We start from the raw sequence: 26,430 nt of genomic DNA on the forward strand, positions 1-26,430 counted from the left end.
CGTGAAATGTCTGAATCTGTCTTATGAAATCTTGTCAAACATAAATCAGTCCCTTTCTGCGCATGCGTTGTCTTACTGGCTTACTGGCATAATTGACCGAGTGCTATTTATATAAAGTTTACAGCAAGAAAATCTTATTTTCATCAACGAATCGCCATCTTTCACTTTTAATTAATAAGTATTTGAAATTTTTCTCTATATCCTTTGTCCTTTCATTACGGTTCGACTTAAGAATGTGAAACCACAAAACATTAATTACTTTAAGACATAATTGGTCAGATTTTATATTGTTTTTTTAATATTGTATGGTTGGAGATTGTAGTGAATTTTGGCGACAAGCTCGCACCATCTTAGTTTATGCGTAACTGCTTTTAATAAGTGAAAATTTTATGATTCGATTATGATGAGATCCGCTCTCATGAGTATGAGTATCCGCTTTCTCATCAAGTAAGACAAAATCGACCTAATCAAACTAAAAACCATAAAAAAAACTTCTTGGCTGGTTACAAAAAATGATAACAGAAAACAGTAGTAATCGTATCATCCGACAAAAATATCATGTTTATTGCAAAAACCTATTAATCGCCAAAGATGTAATGATAGTCCTTTGATTGATGATTGCCAATAAATTGCGATTAAGCGTGAAGTTCGCCAATGATATGTTTTATTACATATGTACCTAAATGACTTTTAAAGTTGCAACAAAACACACTGGAGTAGCACATTTAGCGAGAAATCGCCAAAAGCTTTGGCGATTGGACATTATTTTTAAATCCAGCCATGAGCGCATATGCTTATATTCACATATTTGAAAAATTTTAAATCAAACCTACAAAATTGTATATTCGATCTGCCTAAGTAAGGCGCAAATTGAAAGTCGTCCAGTGCAAACGCACTATGTGTCAAAAGTTGTCTAGCAACCAGCATGTCACGGCCAACTTTTCTCAAAATTATTATATTCCATATTTATTCGCCGCAAGTGCATCGAATTTTCGATTATTATAAAAATCTTGGCATTATTTCTTATCTACGTTATCCCCATTATTTCTTATCACATTGTATTTTGAAAGAATTGGAATGCCGCAAGCAAGATGTGTAGCAGGGAATGGGAAGTTTTAATTGAAATCTAAGTAAACAGTAATTCGACTTTGAGTACACTTTCCCAGTACTTATTTTTTTCTTTGTACGCGGTTCATTAGAGGATACATTTTTTTTTTGTGTTTTACTTAAGTTTTTAAAGTGTTTCCTTCATTTCAATTTATTAAATTTCGGTTTATTTGCTTTATCGCTTGCTAAATTTATTTAGAAATTGGAAATATGGTTCAGATAAGAAATCAGGTTATGTGTTATATTATTGGCTGTTTACTAAGTTCATTTCGATCGTTCAACCAACATTAAGAGATGTATTGTTGAAAATAAAATGCAGATTAAGAATAAACCAGCGATAATGGTCTCCACAAAAAGTTCTCGCATTTTCTCTAATAAATGTGTTATACCTGAGATCGCCATGCATGGCATTGGCGTACAATAATACAGATATTAACCTTTTGTGTGAATTTAGTATTTTTATTTAATCTATTGTGTCATCCTTGGCGAATTATTTGACGATTAATCCCTGGCATACGTTGATGGTAATCAAAATTCGAATTTGTGTTTTTCACACGCTTTCCTCGATCAATCGAAGCAAAAATTTGACATAAAACTGCAATTGTAGTCGGAAATTCCCTTAATGAATTTGATATATTTAAGTAACTGCATTTTTGAATTATCGCATTTACATGCTTCTGAAAGTACAGACAGACCGACTGTCAATCTGTAGTTGTATTTGGCTCAATATTTGACAGGTGATTACACTATAGATGTTAAATCTGCGAACCGAATTTTATAAATCTAGCTCTCTTCGTTTTGCTATTATTGTGTTAACTTATGTTCGAATAGCCGGGCTTTCTCAGAGCTGAACAGATTTTACTCAAAATTTGACAGAAATCTGCAAGTTTGATGTTAAGACTTCATACCAATCGTCTAGCTGAAAGTGTTTTTGAGTTATTTTTGTCACAGACGGACATTTTCCAAAAATGTGTTTTTCGAATTGAGGAAGGTATAGATGATAATGTTTATATTTAGCAATAGGGTAAGCTCAGATTATTCGCGTGATTAAAAGGTGTAATAATAGCTCATTTTTCTGCGTTCTACCCCTTAGCGAAGGGCAAGAGCCGAAAAGTGCTAGTCTTGGGATTTTGAAACGGAGGCTTCAAACTTTTCTTTACATTGTCTGCAAAGTGCAATTTAATTCTGATGTGCGAAATTCTGAGTAAGAATTGACAGCAGGCTTTAAAATGTAAACGCAATTTATCGCTTAAATTTCTGGTGATTACCATTATAGTTGAAAATAATCAATGCTAAAATGCTTGAATTTCTAATATTTTTGCTTTAGAATATCAGCTTTTTTTTAAATAATTGAAAAATATTCAGAAAAACTGAATTTAGTCAAGCAAGATTGTTGCCTCAAAATACCACTTCAGCAATTAATGTGATACTAAAATGTTGGACGTGTAAAGATGCTGTTCGTTTCTGGATGAATGTTAGCGAATGAATGAAACGAGTTGATATCGAAGGTTAATCAGTTTTCAATGCATCAAGAATGATGCGATTTAGGAGACGAATTATATTCAGTATAAAAGTTTAAAGCTTTAAATAACTGTGACATATAAATGCTTTGGCTACAATTCTTTTAATTTGTTCACAATTCCGTATCTTCTGTTATCTTAAATATTTTCCTTCATTTGTTTTTAAAATCATTTAGTGAAATGGTTGCAGAAATAAAGGGAGGTGACCAGCAGATTCGCCGGGGATGTAGATTATATTTAATTTCAGTTAAATGGTTTAGATATATCTTCAAGTCCCTGATATAAAGTGTCATACATTAAGGCCATGTTATTTTAATAATCTTACATATGTTCTGTTTATTGTATACATGAACCTTTCTAATGAAGATCAGTTTCATAACATCATAGCGCTATCAAAAGTGTAAATACGTGGTACATTTATCTTCTAAATTTCGCGATACTGTAATGTCCTTCTTTTTATTTTAGAGAAAGAATTCTAATTGACAAAAAGTTCGAACTTGAGATTTTAACGAATCTCCTAATTTCAGAACCACTCTGGTATCGATAAACATATTTATAGCGTTATGTTTGACGTTTATGACGTTTTATGTCTGGCGTTTTGAGACAGACTGATGAAATTTAGTATTTACACCAAAGAGGTCGATTTTTGTCAAATTTTGTGCGAAACCCATTCAGAGAAACTCTGTTTGTCAAACTGTCCGAATATAAGTTAACACAATATTTACAAAACGAAGAAAGCAAGATGATACACATTTAAAGTGCAAAGTGTAGATACCTTTCCAATTCGGAATCAAATACATCAAGGAATTGACTTTCTGTCGGTCTTTATTTCCATAATCATGAAAACGAGATGACTTAAATATGTGAATGATTTTGTGACTACAGTTGTACAGTTGTCTGTGTTTGAAATCGGTTTCAATCGGTTGAAACAAAGCGTCTGGATAATATTTGCAAAATGCCAGGTATCAATCACCAAAAATTCGCCAAAGATCACACAACAGATTCAGTAAAAAATGCTAAATTTACACCTAAGATCAATATCTCGTAACAATTGTTCATCAGTGCCATGCGAGGCTTTCGTGGCTTTACCCAAGGTCCACAATGTTTTAAAGAGAGAGGGGGGGGTAATTCCTTTATTAGATAGCATGCGAGATTTGGGGAGACAACCCCCGATGTTTTGTCTTTTCAACTGTTCAGTTATTAAACAGAATTCTTCTTCTTTAACTTCAAACGTTGAAAGAATACAACGCGATTGAATATATGAGGAAAAATTAAAAATTTTTGATTTTCAGGGCAACAATTTAATCTATTGCCCGAAATTAGGCACAAAATATTTTTTTTAAAAAAATTACGAAAATACAGAAAAAATTTGCTCAGCTAATAATTTGTGGTCATTAAAGAGACATTTTTTTTAATACTTTGAAACGGTGTAAAATTCATTTTTGTGCAATGATATTTTCTGAAGTTAATGCTGAAAAACAGGAGAATTCAACTTAAATTTCAGTTAATTAAAATTCCAAATAAAAGTTTTAAAAAAATTGCTCCAACGTGCACATATATACCCTCCAAGGTATATTAGTGGAGGGAGCTCTAGGTCAAACGGTATGGCCCGTAGAGTGCCGACACACAAACACATTCATCTTTATTATTAGTAGAGATTAACAGAATAACCGACATTATCAGGACACTTTATCGAATCTTGAAGAGGATAGAATGACACTTGCCCATTTATTAAATGTCATTCAGTGACTCACTCACCCATGAATATAAATTAGGGCTCATTTGATGTATCTACATTGTTTCTTAGAAAATGAGAAATACATTTTCGGTACTTCATCTAATAGCCTTAGCCTTTTCGAATAAGCATCGCTTTACGCCCTAGTAATAGTTATCTGCCTAAGAGTTTATTATGTTAAATTTAATCCCATCATATTTTTAATCTGACAGTTTGATATCAGAGGGAAAAAATTCCCATGAACAGCCTATTTTAATATATATTTAAGCATTTCATCCTCTACCCAACTATTCAAAAGGAGGAAATTGGGGCAGCCAGCGTTTTGAGTTATTTTGATTAGAAATAAGTTAAATCTAAAGTATCTTATTAGATTTTGAGAGACTAATAATAGGAATCAATAGTTTCAAGATAAATTGATTATTTTTAAAATTTAATCAACTTTTATGCCAATAGATCTATTTTATAAGTGTGATTTATAGTCACTTTATTTAGAAAAGGTTGGGTTAAGAATTATTTACCCAATTTAAGCAATTCATTCTCTACCCAAGTATTCAAAAGGAGGGAATTGGGCAGCCATCGTTTTGAGTATTTTGATTAGAAATAATTTAAATCTACAGTTTCTTATTAGATTTTCAGAGACTAATAATAGGAATCAATAGTTTCAAGATAAATTGGTTATTTGTTTTTAATTTAATCAACTTTTATGCCAATGCATCCATTTTATGAGTGTGTTTATAGCCACTTTACCCAGAAAAAGTTGGGTTAGGAATTATTTACTCAATTTAAGCAATTCATCCTCTACCCAGCTATTCAAAAGGAGGGAATTGGGGCAGCCATCGTTTTGAGTATTTTGATTAGAAATAAGTTAAATCCACAGTTTCTTATTAGATATTGATAGACTAATAATAGGAATCAATAGTTTCAAGATAAACTCGCTATTTTTTTAATTTAATCAACTTTTATGCCAATAGATCCATTTTATAAGTGTGATTTATAGCCACTTTACCCAGAAAAAGTTGGGTTAGGAATTATTTACCTTATTTAGTCGATTAATGAAAAATATGTACACCGAGTTTCATTAATATCGTCATAATCGTTTATACAGGATATACAGTGATACTGAAGCATAATTACGCCTTTTTCCTTTAACTTCAACTGTTGAATATTGAAACTCTTGATACTGAAAGAAATAATAAGAGCCAATTCAGTGCTTCACTCTAAGGGAATAAAATGCGAAACCTCTTTATCAAAATTATATTTTAAAACGAATAGCAGCTTTAAAAAATTCAAATGCAGTTTATCTCTGCCAAGCACTATTTAGTATTTTTCAAAACAATAATAAAAGAAGAGTTTCCAAAAAATATTCCTAAATTCACAGTCACAAAAATTTTTCAAAAAAAAACCATTAAAAAAGGGAGGAGGAATTGGATTCTTAAACTCGCAGTCATAAATTTTTTAAATAAAAAAAAACCCTTCATTTATTCATTTAGAAGTGAAACTTCGCAATTATGAAGCGTCACAATGTAGCTATATAGATAAAGCTCTTGTTCCAAAAAAATTTAAGTTATGAGTTATGAATTTATATCATGCCTATTGTATCCCAAATAAATATTTTCAATATTTTGGAGTAGAATTCATTTTGAGGACAGCAGTTCATCACAATTTTATCTTTATCTAGGAGATTTAATGGTTTTATAATTTCCTTTAGCCTTTTTTGAAGTTAGTTTAATATTTTATTTAAACTAAATAAATCCTTGATGAATTTTAAATTTATAAAACTATTAATACGTTATTATTGAAAAATGAATCCTAAAATTATATCTATTCTTATTGATTTATACTTCTTATTGATTTATAATCTTATATTACTTGACCAAGTTGTTTTCACCCGACAATAACATATAATCCTAGGTATTACGTTTAACAAGTGAAGATTTTCAGTACTTAGATATGTCAATTTTCAGTTTTTCTCCTTCACATATATAAATGATAGAAAAAGAAAGTAGACAGATTAGTAAATATAATAGTAATATAAAGTAGTAAAATGAGTAAAAAAAATTAAAAATAAAAAGTAAGTAGTAAAATTATAGTAAGAAGATAAACTAATAACATAAATGAAAAAATTAAAATAAAATAAATAGTAAAACTAAAATAAGTAAAATAATAAAAGCAGAAAAGAATTTATTAATTTTTGGTCAATGCATTTCATATAATAAATTATTACCTAGAAGAACAGATCGAGACTATTACTAAATATGTTTTATAATTTAAACTAAAACCCTGGAAAAGTTTTTAGAACATCAATTTAAAACCTTTTAACAAAGTTTATGGTAGTTTTAAACCTTTCAGAACCCCTGCTTAGTTATAGCTCTTCCCACTTTTCCTACTGTAATCATGATAAATTCTATTCCTCAAAGAATTTTAACGCTAAAAAATATAATTATCTCCTCTGAATTTTCTTGTTTGTAAATATATGATTACAAACAAGATTATATATCACAATAAATGCATGATGGAAATCCATTATGGATATTTCATATGCAAATAGATGTTCTGATTTTTTTATTCACTTAAAGTTCTTTTGGAATCTTTTAAGTGCGCCGCGACATGAAGATGCCATAAATAAAATTCTGCCAAAATCCATTGTTCTTATATAATATACAAACAGAACTTTATGATTGATGTTCATAAACCAGAGGGAGAACCCCTCTCCCCAAACTTTCTCTATGCATTCTAATAAAGGTGTTATCCTAGATAACATCTTGCATAGCATTGGGATTCAATAATTGGGGAATATTAACCTTTGACGTGAATTTAGCAGTGTCATCCTTGGCGAGTTATTTGGCGATAAATCCTCGCATGGGATTAATAGTATCCAAAAATCAAATTTTTATTTTAGATGCGTTTAACCCAGCCGATTGAAATAAAAATTTGACACAAAACTACACTTGTAGTCAAAAAATCACATGCCAAATTTGATATATTTAAGTCACTGTGACTTGGAATTATTGGATTTACATATTTCTAACATTAGATACCGACAAATAGCTAATCTGTTGTTTGGATTTAGCTCAAAATTTGATATGTGTCTAGGTTATAGATGCTAACTTTGTGCATAGAATTATATTTATTCTACTTCTCTTCTTTTTGTAGTTATCATGTTAAATTATACAATCTACAAATTTGGTATAAAGACCGTCAATCAAATTTCATCTGTCTAGTTAAAAACGTTTCTGAGTTATCTTAGCTATATGCAGTCGGACAGACAGACAAGTATTCTCCAAAAATGTGTTTTTCGGACTCAGGGGGGTTTAAAACATGGAGATTCATCAAATTCCACAATTCAAATTTTTTTGACAATTACTACACTATTTATAGACGATTTTTTTTTTTTTTGCTTTGTTTCTGATTTTTATAATTTTTTTTGGCTATATATTAGAATAAGTAAGTTGCCAGGAACATTCATTCCATTTAAGATTGAAATAAAATGCCTATTTAATAATCACAGTTTAATTGACATTCTATTTTTGTGGAATTAAAAAAAAATCATTTTTTGATTCATTTTTTCATACAAATAAGTATATCTAAGATATATTATAAAATATCTAATTCATTGTGATTGCCTTTTGTCAGGTTAATATTCCTACTTCGGAAATCATTTGCTACGCGTACTTTTATTCCGTTTTGTTCTATATGAATAATTCTCTGTCCGTATCTTTATTTTTCATTCTTCCATGGAGCGGAGGCATTCGGATAGTGTTCGACATACCCCTAGATATGAAGACGCAAAAAGTAATTTCAATAGATATAGAGAGCCAGGTGCAAAACATGAATGACGATATCAAAAGCGCATCAATGGCGTAATGTCTATCGTGATTTGGATTGGCGTGCGAAATGGATTTACCTCACGTGACCAAGAGAAATCAGTTAGGTCAATTATTACGAATGTAAACAAATGCTTAAGTTGTCATCTATATTGAGTCGAAAGTTTTTTCTTTATATGGTTTATTTTTCAAGAAATTTGGGCAATTCTTAATTGGTACAATTATTTTAAATTATCATATACAATAGTTTAAATGAATGCCACATCAGATTATAGATAATTGATGAAACACAGTTCCTATGCTTCGGAATACAAGAATGTTCATATGAACGTGAATTAAAATGCATTTCTAAACTAAGGAATATGTATTTTAAAACCTGAAAATGCCTGATTTTTTAAAAATTAATTCAAGATTGTTTCGTTTTATTTAAGTTGCTTGACTAAATCATGTTAAAATGTATTAAAATATCATATCTTGTGTTTAACATGGTCAATGGTATGTTTTATGATTAGATTCTTGACAATCCATAATGAAAGGTTTTAATTGAATAAAAAAAATGAGGACAGCTACGAATATAAATTAAAATACCTTACTTTTTGAGTAGCAACTTAAAATTTATTATAGACTAAAATATATTATGCCCAATAATATAAACCAAAATAGCAAGCAGTTGTTGCCAAAAGTGAAAATATCAGTTTATATATTTATTTTTCATTAGGATTTGTAGAGTCATTTACATGTTACAAATTGATTTAATAACATGCTCAACAATTTTGCCCTGCTAAAATAATGCTAAAAAACAGAAATGATTATTTTATCGATAACAAAAAGTATTAGAGCTTCTTTCTTAATCTGAACTATAATGTAAAACAGAACTGAAAACGATATTTAAAGAAAATATTTGATATTTAAGGGCTAAAGAGTAAAAAGGAAGTCCCATTTCTAGCTTTTCTTTAGTCGATTGGAGAAGTGCATTTTTTCGTCTCAGCTGCCCTGCTAAAATAATGTTAAGAAACAGAAAAACGCTTATATTCTGTGTTCACTTACTTGAAATATTAGAATAGTTCACACATCAGTGATTTATAAATATTTGAATTTGATTTGCAGATTATTTACAGAGCTTGAATTAAAAACATATTACATGATAAATCTTTAAGTTTCCTTTAGCATTTTGGAAAAATGTATTTTATTCTTTTTTCTAAACAAGATATTGAGCACCTTTATATATCTATTGCTACATTCTTATATTAAAAATCTTTTACTTTGAAACAGCATTAAAATTTTATCTTATGTATCATTAGCCACCTTTGGTTCGACAAGATTAATGGTTGCCAAATATTACAATTAAATACTTTGTGAACTATGTTTTGATAATTTTCAAAGTAGAATATTCTTAAATTTCAAATTTTAATGCCGTTTAACTCACACTATTTTATAAAACATAGACTGTTTGCTTCGATTAGTTACGCATTTCGCTAAATTTCTGCCTACATCTTTATACATCCAATTACATAAAAGTGAAGAACAATAGTAATTAAAAATGGGCAATTTAAAAAATTTTTTACCATCGCTTGATTCTGAAATTAAACTTTAACTGTAAATACAACTAAATTTCAAAAATTTTACTAAAAATGTAGATTATATTAAACTTATTCGACATGAAAAAAATAATTAAATTTTCATATCTTGATTATCAATAATGGGAAAAAAGACAACGACGATAACGATTGGAATTTCCTTCCAAAAATGAATAATATAGTTGCAAAATATACTTACTATATTTTTAAAAAAATGATTAAAAGTTAAAAAAAAATAGGAATTCGACACCAGAAATCAGGCAGTTTGAATTTTAAAAAGACATTAAAATAAAATTCTGCGATATTTTCTGGAATTATCTCGAAAAACGAAAATCGCGCTTCATTTTCAATTAATAAAACCTTTTAAAATGTATAGCTTTAGAATGCATATTTATACTTTAAATTGCCAAGTGTGGTAGTTGAAATTTAAATGTTTTTTTTCTGTGTGTATGAAGATGGTAAACTGATACATCTTGTACCTCCCACTCCCCCCCAAAATCCTCCCCGAAAATTTCTTATATATTTCAAACAATAAAGACCAAATATTGGAGAATACAATTTGCATTGTTGACATATAATCTCAGAGGATATCGTAAAGGAAAATTAAAACCTATTAAAGGGAATTAAATAGAGCTTCGATGTCATAAATTTATAGCCTACAAAAATTTCTACAAAATACGAAATTAGTTTTAGAACTATTTTATTACTTTCATCAAGGGATCATATTTTGAGCATGCGGAAAACTTCAAAAATAGATATTTTATGTGGTGCAATATGCGTAAAATGGCACTCTATAAATCAAATGCAGCGACTTAAAATGATGATAGTTATTCAAGAAAATAGATATAACTATGAAGGAGAAGAAGAAAAAAGAAAATGAATGCAAAAAATGGTTTCCTTCATTATCATTGCTATTAAAAGAGCAGGTTACTTCGACCATGACTATTGACCGAACATCGGGGTCGTTGAGAACTTAATGACTTTTGCAAAAACGAAGACACAGCAAATTCGGGTTTCACTATCGAAACTTCCCAGGCGTTACCTTTGATCTTTTTCCCCCTCAGGGCCCGTGTCTCCCAGCCTTATCTTTTTCAATATGCAAAAGATAAAAATTTAATCTTTCACCTCAACACGATGATATACATCATTGTCTTATTATTGGAAAGTTTGAAAGGATTTTAAGATATTAGCGGAGATTATTATTTGTTGAATCTTTACATTTTGTTTCATTCAGTGAATCTTGGGATTAGGAATAATGGCAGTGCGGTTTGTTTTAGAAACTTCTGTTTGCAGATTGGCAGCCCCGTAGGGATGTGTGCCAGGAAATCGAGCGGTACGTTTTCAGATATGGGTAACATTAGGGAAGGGATAGAAAAAGTGGATTAGAACATCGTCTACATATTTTCGATTGTAATTTATTTTTTATTTTTAATCCCCTAAACGAAATTATTATTCATATTAGTTTTTAGGATAAACAAGGAATTTATTTTAAAAGACTGAGATTGCGAATTAATTTGAATTTTATATTTTTATTGTTTTATTAAGTTATTTCCCTGTCATGAAAAAAATTAGAGATATGAAGACACAATAATTTATTTTATAATTCTGTGTGAATATGAAATATTAGTTTGGAAATATAATATATTTGCAAATATTTTAAATAATATATTTACATGTTATAAATATTCACAAGAAAAAAAAATTTGCTGTCAAAATTGAAACAAGAAAGGATCTTAGGCTAAATATTCAATTTATTTAACATCACGATCTCAGGATAAAGGTTACTACAAATACGATTTAGCATGAAATTAATCATTTCATTATATGGCACACTGCAAATCCACTCACCATCAAATATATAATTTGTTAGTACACTATAATTGCATTTTGAATCGAAAATATATGTTATAGGCCATTTTTTGGCAAATAAAGTGTAAAAGAAATAATAATAATAATAAAGTTTTAATTGGTAGAAAAAACTGCAACCTGTTGTGAATTTTATACATATAAGCATAAATTCGTTTATATTACTAAAACTAAACTCAGTGGCACGACAGCCCATGTGGGCCAAACGGCCTACAATGCCTATATCTGTTTTCTTGACCGGGGGCTCTGGGATGCAAGACATATGTCCCGGTTAGGTGGTCAGCCTAACGCGGAACCCCCAGTGTTTAGTTCTCAAGCATGCTTGGTCCTCAGTTTATTGACCCACTGAAGGGATGAAGGGCTGCTTTTCGATTACACCTTTTTATATATTTATTTATAAGCTAATTCATAAAAACTAAACAATAATATAATTAATACTTAATTTAAAACTAACAATATATATATATATAATAAATTTTAAAAAATATTCATACGATTTAAATTTACTTTTATAATTAAACTAATTTAAAAATGATATCTAATAGAAAAAAACTCTAAAAAAATAATAAATAATGCCAAATGAACTAAACAATAGTGAACCTTGAAAAATATTTTTAAAAAAACCGAGCTGAAGTTTTATTATAAGAACTATAATTATATTAATTTTAAGGATTATATTCTCAAAATATAGATTATAATTATTTATTTTAAATAACGAAAGAAGTTAGTATAAAGCATGGGACAATAGATAGATTATTCATTGGATCTGATTGAAAGAGAAACTTAAATTCTAGAATGGAAAATGTACACTGCATATATATTTCGCATTAACAGGTATGATGGAATCTTAAATATTTTTCAATCTTAGTAAGCTCTTGCTCATCGTAAAGAAAAAAAGGGTAGGGTAGGGAGGGAATATATTAATCTATACTATAGATATTATTTCTACCAGGGCATAAAATATTTCGATTTTTTTAAGTCCATGCATTGTTACATTTGTTGACATATCACATTTTAAAGCATATGTTATTTATAATAATTTTTTCAAAAACTGCAGAGGCAAATAGATACCCGTGTTTTTAGGATTTTAACTTTGCGAAGTAGATTTTACCAGTTTTAATTGCTCAAGCACCAAACATTTTGAATAGTATCATCATCCGAGACCGGAGTTTTCAAAATTATAAATGTAATCCCATTAAACTGAAATAAATTAATTTAAAATGGGAAATATATTAATAAACCTGAAATCACTAAAGTTGGGAGACTTCATTCTATAGGTTTGCTCATTAAATAATTAATTACAAACAATTTTTAAATAATTTTTTTCTAATATAAAACTCAGCTGTCAATTGTGCTGGAAATTAGCGTCAACAATCAAGATTACTATCAATACTATTAAGCTTGATTTTTTTGATTGTCACACTGATACCTAAAGTGTGTGATTATTAGCAACAGAAAACTGATTACAATTGTTGATCACGTATTATGCTTCAGACGGTTTGGAATATTTCCGTTGCAGTTAGTAATAAAAGTGTTTCACATGCATGCATCTCAGCTTCTGTATTGTGGATCGAATCTTTCTAACTGGCTAGGTTCTAATCCCCAATCCCATTACAACTTGATTTTTTTCTATATACCGACTACTCCACTTAGATTTAAAATATTATATATCATTATATATTAAATTGTAACTTGAATTATGCTAAAAAGGAAGAAATAAAATATTTTTATTCGTCATAATTTCAAGGTAAAATTCAAATTCGCAGATGAATGCAAATGGTAAATGTCAAAGTTACAAATAATTTTTTAGTTTGAATAATAATTCCTTTTAAAAATGTTAAATAACCAAAGGCTAAATGGGGATGGCACTAACTTATTGTCGTCTTATACTTAACTGGCACTGTCTTACAATTTGAAAAAACAGACTCGAGTTAAATACCTTCAGTTTCAAGATATCTACGTGTAAGTTTTCAAGTTAAATTAATATATTGTACCAAAGCTTTAATTTAATTTTTACTTGTGCTAGAAAGGCTAGATGAGGAAATTGAATTCATTGTAATAAGGGAAATAATTCTAGACGCAAACGAATGAAATATAAAATGCATGCGTATGTCATGTTCTCATATAGAGTTTCCAAAATTAAGCATGAAAAATCATTCAGTGTTTTACATTTTGCAATTTTTTATTAAAAACTTTAAATTGATCTTTATATAATATTTTGTAAGTAGTTATTAAAATCGTTTCATTTCTTTTAAAACCTTTTCCCAAAAATGTTCCTACTTTCTGCATTTTAGGGACAAAACAAATTGTGGGCTTTGTTGACCGACATGCTACGTAGTTTTAACAAGCCTTAACATTCATAAATGCGTATCTCCATTATATGAAAGCGCTATTGTGACAATCAAAGATTCAATTAACTTTATGAAATCTCTTTTTCTACCTTTTATATCGTCTCAACATAAACCTATCTAATATTGAATATATTTAATATTTATATATTGCATTTATTGTCAATTAACGGAAAGTTTTAAAATAATCAAATTTTTTAAAATTAAAATTTGATTTTATTAACTTCTTATAATGAATTTTATTTAAGGACTGACAGAATGCGAATAGATAATCATAATGCAACTAAACTTGCTCATTAATCTCGAAGTTTACGTTCTACGCCAATATGAAAAATTGAATTGCACTAGTCTCATATGAATGACCTATCTTCGAATGACCTATCTAGCAAATAAGACGATTTTTGTCGTCTTAACAAACTGGTGCAAAAGAACGTCCTGCCTTTTTTTCTTATAAATTTAAAATATAGCGAGTAAAATAATTATTATTTTTAATGAAGTACGACTATGCATTTAGAAATGAAATAAAATTTATAAAAATGTATTTTTACTTTTTCAACTCCAAAAAATAAATTCAGCTTTTTTTTTCTTTTTTTTTTTAATTTTCTTTTTGAAAGTCTAAAATTATTATTTTTCTCATTTTTTTTCACAAAATATAATTTAGCGAATCTTTATGTTATTAATTTAGAACAGGTTATGGAATATTTTCATAGTTAATTCTATACAAACAGTGGCATATTATTTATTCGTAATTGCAAGAATACATGTAAAGCGTTTAGTCAAAAAATTACTCAATTCACCTATTTATTAATTTTTCATGAAGAACTCACTCCCTAACTTGACATTTAATCAAAGTATTTATTATCTGGAAATAATTCCATTCAGTTTTTTTTTATCTCCATAAATAAAAATATTCAATTTTATTGAAAAACTTAAATAACATACTGATTTTACACTTGATAGGTTAGTTGCAATAATGCCGTCTAAGTAAAATAGAAACGTATTCAAATGTCAGTCAATGGCAAAGGAAATTAAAATAAATATATCAAATACGGAATTTAATTGTTGTCTCCTACTCAAAAGCACATTAGAATTGTTTTTAAAAATTAATTTAGACATTAAATTTGTAAAATGTAGTAAAATGTAATCTAATTTTTTTTTTAAAATTTTTTTTTGAAATAGGATATAAAGTGAAAATATTATATTCATCGAAAACAGATCCAATTTTGAGATTTTGATAGATATATCCCTTTGACCTTTTTAAATTCGAAAAATAAAGAATAAAAAAAACTTTTTTTATATGTGAATTCAATTACCCTAACTCAAAATGATGTAGACAATTAAAATTTGACATACAGTTTATATTAAATTTAAAGACTGGTCCCGAATTTTGGATTGTCTGTTAAGCCTGCCTGCTAATAATACATCTAAATGCGACGAATTCAACAAATGAAATATGATAAAGTATATGATGCACCTTGATCCTCAGAATTGAAAAAAAAAACTATTTTCGACAAATTGGCTGTCTTTTGATGGTTTTTTTTTTTTTTTTGTGTGTGTGTGTGTGTGTGTGTGTGTGTGTGTGCGATAACAGAAAAAGAATCGTTATTTAAATTTCTGGACACTGAATCTTTAGATAAGCATCCGAATTTGGTCTTAAGTATTCAAATCATATTTTTCAATATCGTTACTGTACTACAAAATAAAAGATAATATATTCCATATTGTATAAATTACTAGAATTATTCTCGATAAGGATAATAATCTTCTAGTATCGGAATAGTTATCTTGAAATTTTAATTGTCCTTCATGAAATATAGTTGAAAGGCTAAACTATTAATTGGTTTTTGTCACAATAATATTCTGAATAACTTGTCGTTATTTCGATTTCTAACAACCAACGATTTTTAAAAGAGGCTTGTAATAAATGAAGATTAATTTATTTTTATTATTTTGGAGAAAAGAAAAATCCTTCTCATTTTTTATCATTTTAATACAAAAACTTTTGTTGGAAAAACATTGCTAATGTTGGTTTTCTTTGAATTTTCATTCAATATTTGCATTTATAAAAAATATTCGAGTAAATGAAATAAAGCCTCTTTTTTTCTTTTTTTTTTTTGGTAAAGGAAACTTTGAAATATTAAGATTGTCCTGCGTCAAATCTGTGGTAAAATGCTAAAAAAATTTAAAGCTAAATATTTGATGATATGGAAATAGTTCACTTTTTTCACAATGCGTTTAACCTGTTGAGCCATACATTAGGTATACTTTGAATTAAAATTCTAATTATTACTCTTTCTATTATAATGATTTGATGTCTTTAAATTTGTGCATATTGTACACCATTCTTTCGAAATTAAATTGAATTAATTTTAAGATTATGGAAAAGTTCTTTTATCATAAATAATCAGTTTAGATATATATTATTTCGAGAGATTTAGTGGTTGCGACAGTATGCGAAATAAAAAAAAAGATTAAAAATCAAATGCATTTAGTTGAAAAACCAAATTTTCTTCAAGAAAATTTGACAAAGCTGAATGAATGGTTATTTTCAATATTCAAAAAGAGAGTGTTGAAATAATACAAACAAAACGACATAAAATAAGAAATATTTATTTGAAAAAAAAAATACAAAATACATTTGCATGTTGTTTCAGACCTGCTTAACATGAAATGTTTGTGGCTTGTTATTTCCTTCGATGTCTTATTGTAATTTCTGAGCTAAATTGTAAAACATTGTTACCTTTGCAGCACAAATACATCAGCACTGAATATTTATTCTTGTTTCATCAGTTCCACTTGCATCTTTTAATATATTGATTATTAATTCGAAGTTAATATATAATTAAATAAGTATACTAATCATTTAAGTTCGGAATTTTTTACCAATTAATTCAAGAATTCAATCAGTTGGGAATTGGGAGATATGATCTTACAGAATTTTGAAGACTGTCACTGTCAAATGTTTCATGGCAAGCGCAGTTATATCTAGAATGTGACTTATTTTGTGAACTGATACCTTTAAATTCACAAATTATTCAGTTTGAAATGAAGTATTAATGCTGAATGAAATCTCATAAGGTATCTTACAATTGATTGAAGCCTTATTATTTGCATTATTAAATTCAAATAATAAGTATACTTTTATTATTACTTTTACCAGTGGACATCGAAGAAGACAATACCATGAAAAAAATACCACGTTTTTATAAAAATATAAACTGTCATACAATGTACGCTAAATATTATTCTTTGTTACAGAGCCAAATGAAGAAAATCTACAAAATATGTTCTTTCTTTTTACATTTTTATCAATAACTGCACCATAAAGTGCAAGAAATTGCGCAACGGAAAAATTAAATCCAGAATGTAAATTTTAAGTTATAGCACTTACTCAAAACATTATAAAAAAAGACAATTGCAGTATGCTTTCAAAATTAATATCTGCAATGAAACAAATAAACAATTTAAATTTTTATAGTAAATTACACTGATGTAAGTGCAATTTATAATATTAAATCCAAATTCACTAGTATTAAATCCAACATTAGTAAATGATTCCTGAGTGCATTACTACTTTTATACAATTTATTTTCCAGAATTAAAAGCATGTGTGAAATAAATCCAAATGATGAATATCTTTAAAATAAAATTTTATAAAAAGAAAAGTTCCGTTAGTTATTGTAAATGGTTGATTTTTTAAAATTTGTAAGGAAAATTTTAGATGACCAAAAAGGTACGTATGCCTTAATCGACAAGTCAATTTATTAATTGTGCTATTTTATTTTTAAATAAACTTTAAAAGTATATAAAAAAGGTATATCTGATTTACAACTTTTCTTAAAGAGGTGGAAATGAGTGCATAACGTAAATGCCAATATTATTTTGTAATTATTGAACAAGCAAAAGGCAGTTAAACGTGTAAGCAATGGCCGGTAATAAAAGCAACAAGTTTAGAAAGATAAATTTGCAATTTCGTGCCCATTACCCAGTGCAAAACAACTATACTTGTCACATTTGACTGACATGCCAAAGTTAAAGTGATATTTTTTTATGCCAACACATAAACTGTGACATCTGCTGTCAGACTTACAGAAAATTTATATTTCACGGTGTCATACATGCTCAGTAATAACTGCTGTTGAGCTAATAATAGGAAAGTGCCGAAACTTGTTTGGATGTTTAGAGAATCAAAAGTATAAATAATTCAATTTGTGGTTTAAAAACCCCTTTTATCTTTCCAGTCATTGTAGTATGCTCAATAGATCGTGAAGTTTTCAGAAAGCAAACTAAAACAGAAAATTGTAATATTGATTATATAAACTTCAAAAAAAAAAATAGAATTCAGAAATATATGTCCCAAAACTGTACTAACAAGGAAAGGATTGACATGAGATAAATTTTCTCAGCTTTTCTACCTTTTCAAAACTCGGAACAAACCAATATCTCAAAGCTTCCTTTGAGTGAACTTTGCAATATATTTTCATAAAAACTACAAATTGAAATTAGACACATCTATGTCTGCATTTTACTACATTTGGCGTTACATGAAATGGTGCGATTGACATTATTGTGCTCAAAATTCAGATGTTTAATGATCATAATTCTGATATGTCGCCAAGATTTGTTATGCCTTAATACTTGTACTATTGTTGGCTATACCGGCGCAACATTTGGCAACATATCAAAGTGTTCCGTTTTTCAGCCGTGGTGATGATGCATGGGGATGAAGACTGGAATAGGGATGGGATGTTTGTGATGGCCTCCACCTCCCTTTTGAAGGACCTTGGCGAGGATTCCAGTGAGAATTAAAAGCTCTTCCATATTCTGGCCTTTCCTGTGATGATGATGATGAGCTTCCGTGACAGCAATCATTTCCAGCGCAAAGGCTGCCACTACCACAATGAGAACAAATATTGCCCTCCTCTGAGAGTAAGCCATAGCACTCCTGTAAAAATAAAAAATAAAAACTTATAAACTGGAAATGAAATTAATTAAATTAATTTGCTTAATTAAATTAAATAAATCAAATAGAATTACTAAATTAATTTAAATTGTTAAATTAAATTAAATTAGAGTGTTAAATTAATTTTCTTAATTAAATTAATTTACTTACTTAAATTTAATTAATTTAATTAAATTGAATTAATTTACTTCCATTAGTATGCCAGCAATCAAAATATTGTCATATAAAGCAAATATAACTTAGTTGAAATCACACATTTTAAGTGTAGGATTTAGCAATTTTCGAATTTATACACAATCTAGCGGTAGTTGCGAACAAAATGTAGTATTTCTTAATCATATTTTTGATTTGTAAATAAAACTATTGATCGAATTCGAAAAGAACATTATTTACACAATCTTATATATATCGAATTTTTTTACTTTGTTTACTTTTTAAAATGTTTCAAGATTTTCTAATAAATTAGCATGATTTTTTTCAAAAATCGAATTCTAAGCATAAAAACGTAATGTAAAACTCAATAAGTAAAATCTCACTGTTGTTGTTATAAAATTATTGACAAATTCAATGGTATGTGGTCGATTATTTGCCGAATTTGAAGTCAATTTCGGAAAAGCACATAAACTTATCTTGAATACTCTCTGTTTAGAACTTGAATGCTCTCTTAGGAAGATAGAAATTTGAATCACTCTGCTAAGAATTCGGAAGGGAACAAAAATTCTTGGCTATAAAATTTGACTTTGGACTTTTGAAGCTCTGTCTTCTTGTAAATAACAATTACTTACACATCATTTTAAACCGCCTGTTGAGCAGTTGAGCAATTTTATTTACGTTAAAATCTTTGTAAAATTAATCCTTAAACCAATGCATATTTTATTATTAATAAATAACGAAGAAATTAAAAAAATGATAAAGTATTGCTAATATTATTTTGAATAACTTTTGAATATTTATGAGTAAATGTATATGTTCTTCATTTAAAATTCTTTTGTTGTGGTACAAAAATCTTCATAAAGGACATTTTGGGGCTGATTATTTAAAACTTTGAAAAAAAAGTTGCATTTTAGTTATTTAATTTTTTAAAACTGAAGTTAATGCCATTCACACAGTTTTTACCATTTAATGCAAGGTAATTGTTTATATTCATCGTAAGTGTTAATATAGAGCTTTTCAAGTTTTGATTTTATGATTTTTACGGCTCGCACTTTCGCTACTTGAAAACTATTTTGAGATGGACTTTGCCAAACGGGAAGACAAGAAAGGTGTACATCCCACTATCCAAATATCCACATCGCAAATTTGAGATAGAAGCCAGTGTATAAACAGATAGATCCCCTTTCGCAACCATTTGGCATACAAATTTCATAAAAGTATATAATTTTCGAAAAATTTGGCGGACAAATAAGAATAATAATTGTTGCATTCTGGAATCGTCATGAAACGGTTATTGAAAAAGAGTTGCCTCACCTTTTATTTTGTCGCTATTAAAAAAAAAAAAAAAAAACTCGATCATTCACTATATCTTACGCTGTGAATCTTTTGGAAATTTATTTCATAAGCATCTTATTCATAAAACTTGTTTAATTTTTCAAATTTTTAATGCTGTTTTACTCGTGCAGCTGACGAGAGAAAGAATAAGAGACAGAATTTACGCCACTACAGCTTCAATGATTCAAATGAAAGGACACAATACCTGTCACCTATAACTTAAACGCAATACATATGTTAAAAGTGGGAATTTTATTTTCTGAATGAACCTTATAATAATTACACTTGCATTCGATGGGTGAAAGAATAAGTGGTATTATTTTATGTCACTATGCGTCCGAAAGCTGTGGAGTTGCGAAATTGTTGCATATAATATACAAATCCTAACATTTTAAAAAAGTGCAAATATTTATAATACATAGCTTGTCATATGTTAGCGATTTTCGAGTTTTACATTCTGGTTGAATATCACATGATTAAAAAATATAGCAAACTGGATTAAACAGATGTGATACGTAATGCACAATTATAAAAAAATCTATAGAATCAAATCTGTCACTTGAAATTGGAATTGATCATTTATTTGATAATAAAATATATAATAAATGGTATTCTATTTTTTATACCAATTAAGTGAAGGATAGACTCTAATAAAATGAAAATATAAAATTACTTAATTGAAAATAAAAATTTAAGTATAATTTAATTATATAAATTAAAACCAAAAATATGAAAATTTCCTTTTTACAAAATTTTTAATTTATATTTTAAATTATCTTTTCGTGACTTTTGGAGGTTAAAAAATCTTAAAAATCGAATTTTAGTTTCTATAATGTTAGAATCTGTTGAATACATCATAAAAAAGAAAAGCGAATTTTACAACATTTAAGGCAATTTCAGATAGAGGTTTTTAATATCGTTTATATTTATCTACTTTAATCTTTTATAATATTGAATATTATTTTTCTAAAATTTCTTAAATGATTTAATTATGTTCATTTTTGCAAGCTTAAAAAAAGTTGAAAAGAAATTTAAAAAACAGCAAAATGATTTAAGTTTAAATTCTATACCTGATAAAGTAAAAAGTATATATATATATATATATATATATATATATATATATATATTAATTCTAGCGTAAGAAAAACAGAAAAATTCAATTCTTTTTATAAAAAAAAATTATCTCAGAAAATACACAATTCAGGAAGTGGAACTGGATGTTTGAATTTAAGTATTAGGATATCAATATCAGTTTATAAAAAAATAGCTAAGATGCAGTTTAACAATCTATTAACAAGAAAAACGTTGAAGAAATATAAAATAAATTTGTAAAGAAAGATATTTTTATTTCTGTTTTATGAAAAATTGAAGTCAGCTTTCAGAATGACCTACAGACTCAGTAGGAAAATTGATATATTTGTATAATCAGAAAATCTTGATCTTTTCAGAGAATTAAGAAAAAAATGATAATTCGTATTTATTCCGCATTTTTAAATACTTTCTTTGCTAAGATATCATTTGAAAAGCCTTTTTTTCCCCTTAAATTCTTTGATGGAAAAAATCTGACATTGATCGATTAACAAATATAGCTTATTCAAGGATTAATTCTTTGATTGCTTGAATTGTTTTGTTAATAAATTACCGATTTATCTTTATCTTCCATGGGAAATATCTTTATTTCTACAGAAGATCCAAAAATAAAAATAAATATATAATCTATATTTATATAAAGCTCAATGTGTGCGTGTGTGTGTGTTGGCGCTAAACAGAAAAGACCATTTGACCTACATGTACCAAATTTGGTACATGTATACCTTAGAGGTCCGGAATGTGCACCTGGGGTCCCTTTTTTTGAATTTTTAATTAGAATTTTAATTATTAATTAAAAACTAACTTTCCCGCCAAAAAAATCTTCCATTTTCCCCACCGCCAAATGAGAAAGGCTTCAATTTTTTTTCTCCCAACAGTAATGAGGCTAGGGTTAAAATTTTTCGGCGGATTATTTCAATCGATTCTGTTTATTTTCTTAATGTTTGATGCATTTAAAATTAAACATTGTTAATGAATCGATCTTTCAGATTCATTCTGGAGTACTTTTGAATTAAAATAAAACAGAATAAAGGAAATTAAAAATTTCTAATCCGCATAGCGTTACCCCAACTGGCATAGAAAAAATCACGTATTTGCGTTACGTAACTGGGGAAGAAAATTCACGCATGCGCATTCTGTTCTGATTGTTGTCATGACAACCGTTATCAATGGATGATTTAAATTATTTTTGAGTTAGTCGCATGCTTTTGTAAGTAAATTGTATTTATGTTAGTTATATATTTTTTGTATATGCTTATAGTTTTAAGTACATCGTTTTTTAAGTAGTTTTTTTAAAACCTGTTTTCAACCGTTTATTTTAAACGATTCGTTTTATTTTCTTAGTGTTTGATGCATTTAAATTTAAACATTGTTAATTAATCGATCTGCTCATAATGAATCTCAGAAAATTTTGTTGACAAACTCTTGAGATATGACATAAATTAAAAAAGATATTCTTTAGTGCCCATAAAGTTTAAACGCTGAGTGACTCTATTTTCAGTAATCAGATTATAAAAAAAATGCTTTGTTTCAGTAAAAAATATTATTATATTAATTGAAGATTAATTCTTTCCACTTTAATTTAAAGCATAAATTCTACGGGTGCTAACAGAAAATGAGAGATACATATTACGTTATGACTGAAGGCCTTTATAATATTATGAGTGAATTATGTGACTATCAAAATTTGAAGTTTTAAAATATTTTGATGAAGAATCTATTAAAGTGGGAATTGCGTAAAATATTTAATTATTAAAATTTAAACGAACATTAAGATTCGCGAACCAACTGGTCGCCAAAGGCGGCTAGTAATTCAATATATTCATTTATTGTAATGTCGTATAACGGGGCTGGGGCTCCATGCAAAACATCAGTTAAAATTTATATATAATATATTAATATGCAAGGTATATAAGGATCAACCACATTAGTTGTAGTCCAATAGTTAGTTTATAAGTCGTTGGTGATAAAATATAGATCTAATTTATGTTATAGGAATTATACATCTTCGTTTTTCTTTTAATATTTATTCTGTGAGGTTTCGTTATTTAATTAAATATTCACTTTCTAGATATAAAATTGCTTCCTGAAAGCGTTCATTGCCCGAATCGATCATGACTCAATCATCAATTATACTACCTTAATCATGAAGGATATTTCTAGAGATTTTGCTGGTAGAATTTCATTGTGTTTTCAATTATGCAAAAGATGAAATTATAATTTATTATAAAACTTTGTTCCATTGTTAATACATGTTAAATCGTTTGCTAAAATCACATCTGAAGTCATAGTAACTTGAAATTCGAGGTTTCGGGATATTAAAGTTAAAATCCATTCGAACCCCGAAGGAATCAAGTATCCATGAAAATGATGCGCCTTAAATAAGTAGATCGCAAATGCCCCCTCCCCTTCCATTGTTCTGATTCTGGAAGTTAAGTGAAGGATTTGGATGATCCTCAATATATTTGATGTGGCTCATAAAACAGATGTTAATTCAGCAAAATCATACTGAATATTTTAGTCATTCTCATACTTAGACAACACTGAATGTTTACTCGCATAAATTAATTTCCAAAATTATTTATTATATATCGTCTTTGCTAAAATACCTTGTTTTGTAATTACTACTCTATAAAGAATTTTTTCGATTCTGTTTCTAAAAGGAGTTACATAATTTCTTCTATTCTTATTAAGTAATTTTAAAAGGCATTTCTTCAAACACTATTGAAGCAACATTCAATAAGTTTTCTAAAATGATATACAATCTCTTCCGAATTTTATGCAATAAGTTATGCCTAGGATTTCAAGGTTGATGGAGAATTTCAAAAAACAATACATGCAAAAACAACATATAGCACTAGCATCCATCCACTGTTTTCCAACTTTTCTTCATGTAATCTCATTTAAGCTATGTTTGTCATCTAATAACAAGTAGATTTGCATATGCACAAGGTTCCGAGCTACTTACTATTCAAATAAAATAAGCAAAAAAAGTATCCTTTTTCAGACACTTGAGAAAACATGCCAACAAGAAAGAGCGACAAGTAGTCATGCATAACACGGATTTGGTCTAGGATATGATGCACATCTTCAATTATGATAATAAAACATATGTCGAATTTTAATAATTCATATCTTTGCATTTTTAAACCATCAAGTTCACATGATCTTAAACATACAGAATCATTCAAATTATAATATAGATCTCCAATTTTTGCTAACAGACTTTAAAACTATAAATGCACGAACTTTTTTCTCGAACTGTAGAAAGAAAAGAACATAGAGATTAGTGAAAATTTTGAAATTTCATTTATTACCGATTCAATGTTTACTAGAAACAACAATCTTTAATATTTTATTAGAAATAGTTGCGATTTTATTAAAATTGTTATAGTCATTCTTTTTATACATCAAAATATACCAAATATTGGTCTGATTCATCCCATTTCATATAAAGAACCGTCTGTGAGATTTAAATTGAAAGTCTGACAACGAGAGAATTGAGAAAAATTGTCGCCAAGTAATAACTAATGCAAATCGTCAATCACCAAGGAACTCAACTGAAGCGTTAAAGCGACAAAAGAGTGCTTAGCCAAGTATGAAATATCCTTCCTAATAACTTTGTTACTATGTTGATAAAGAAACATTGTATTTCTAAGTGAATTGTTCTATGAATACAAAGTGAGAAGAGCTCTTTATTATGTATTTTTATTTTCAAAGCAGCAATTTTTTTATTAGTTAATTTATTGTAGCCATAATTTCTTACCAAAAGATTTTTTAAGTTAACATTAGTAAGAATGATTTGGAATTGCTATTATATAATCTATTCATTTCAAAATATAGTGTCGATAATAAATCTCTTTTTACATATTTAATTGAATTTGTTTGAAATGTCCATGAACGAATTGAATTAAATTTATTATAATTCATGTTTATTTTGACTATGCATTTAATAATTCAGTCAAACTAATTGTATTTTTCATAAACATTGACGTTATACTGAGTGTTTTTACATAGATCGAAATGAGTGACTACTCGATTTTTGAGCAAAATTCACCATTATTAATCATGAAAACAAAGCCTTTCGAACATTTTAATTTTATGTACGAAAATCATTTTAATTAATCATTCACCATTTTTAAACCTGAAAAAAAACATGGTTTTACATATTGATTTTCTATAAGAAATTTTTATATATAATTAATAACTAAATATAAAAATGCTTAAAACAGTATAATCATTTAACTTAATGAAATTGATACAGTTATTTTTATACATCTTCGCAATATAAACAAAATTTAAATAATAGAAATATTAAAGCAGATTTATCTCGTATCTGCATACTTTCATTTTTTTTTCTTTTTTTTTTTTTTGTATTTTTGACAATAGTTTATTATCATGTACAATTTATAGACACTGACTCCATATGAACAGAAACCATGTGTAAATCGTAAAGACTCGCTAAGTAAAATAATAATTGTTACATTACTTCGTTTTTATATTCACATTTCTAACGTTACCACGTCGTTTATTACAACTTTTATTGGTCCGCCGGATTAAGCCAGTTCCCACCTCACCCCCCGGCTAACACAATTTTTATCCTTAAAAGAGTAAAAGCGAGATAATATTGCATACATTTAAAAATATTGGAAGAATATTTGTTATTACTATATGCCATTATAATATCATTATTATATATATTCCTATATGCCATTATAATAAGTGAAAGTATGCTCTAAATTATATAATCTGTCTTTATTTTTACTACTCGACATTTTAAATGATTTCTTACGAAAAATACACAGTTTTCCCTGACTTAAAAGCTCAAAATTAAACATTTTCAATAAAACCTGATTATTTTATTTACTCCTCTTTGACTTTCAATCTGATCTTTATTTTTTTTTAAAAAAAAG

This window comes from Argiope bruennichi, chromosome 4 (genome assembly GCF_947563725.1).
Source record: "Argiope bruennichi chromosome 4, qqArgBrue1.1, whole genome shotgun sequence".
Lineage (NCBI taxonomy): Eukaryota > Metazoa > Arthropoda > Arachnida > Araneae > Araneidae > Argiope > Argiope bruennichi.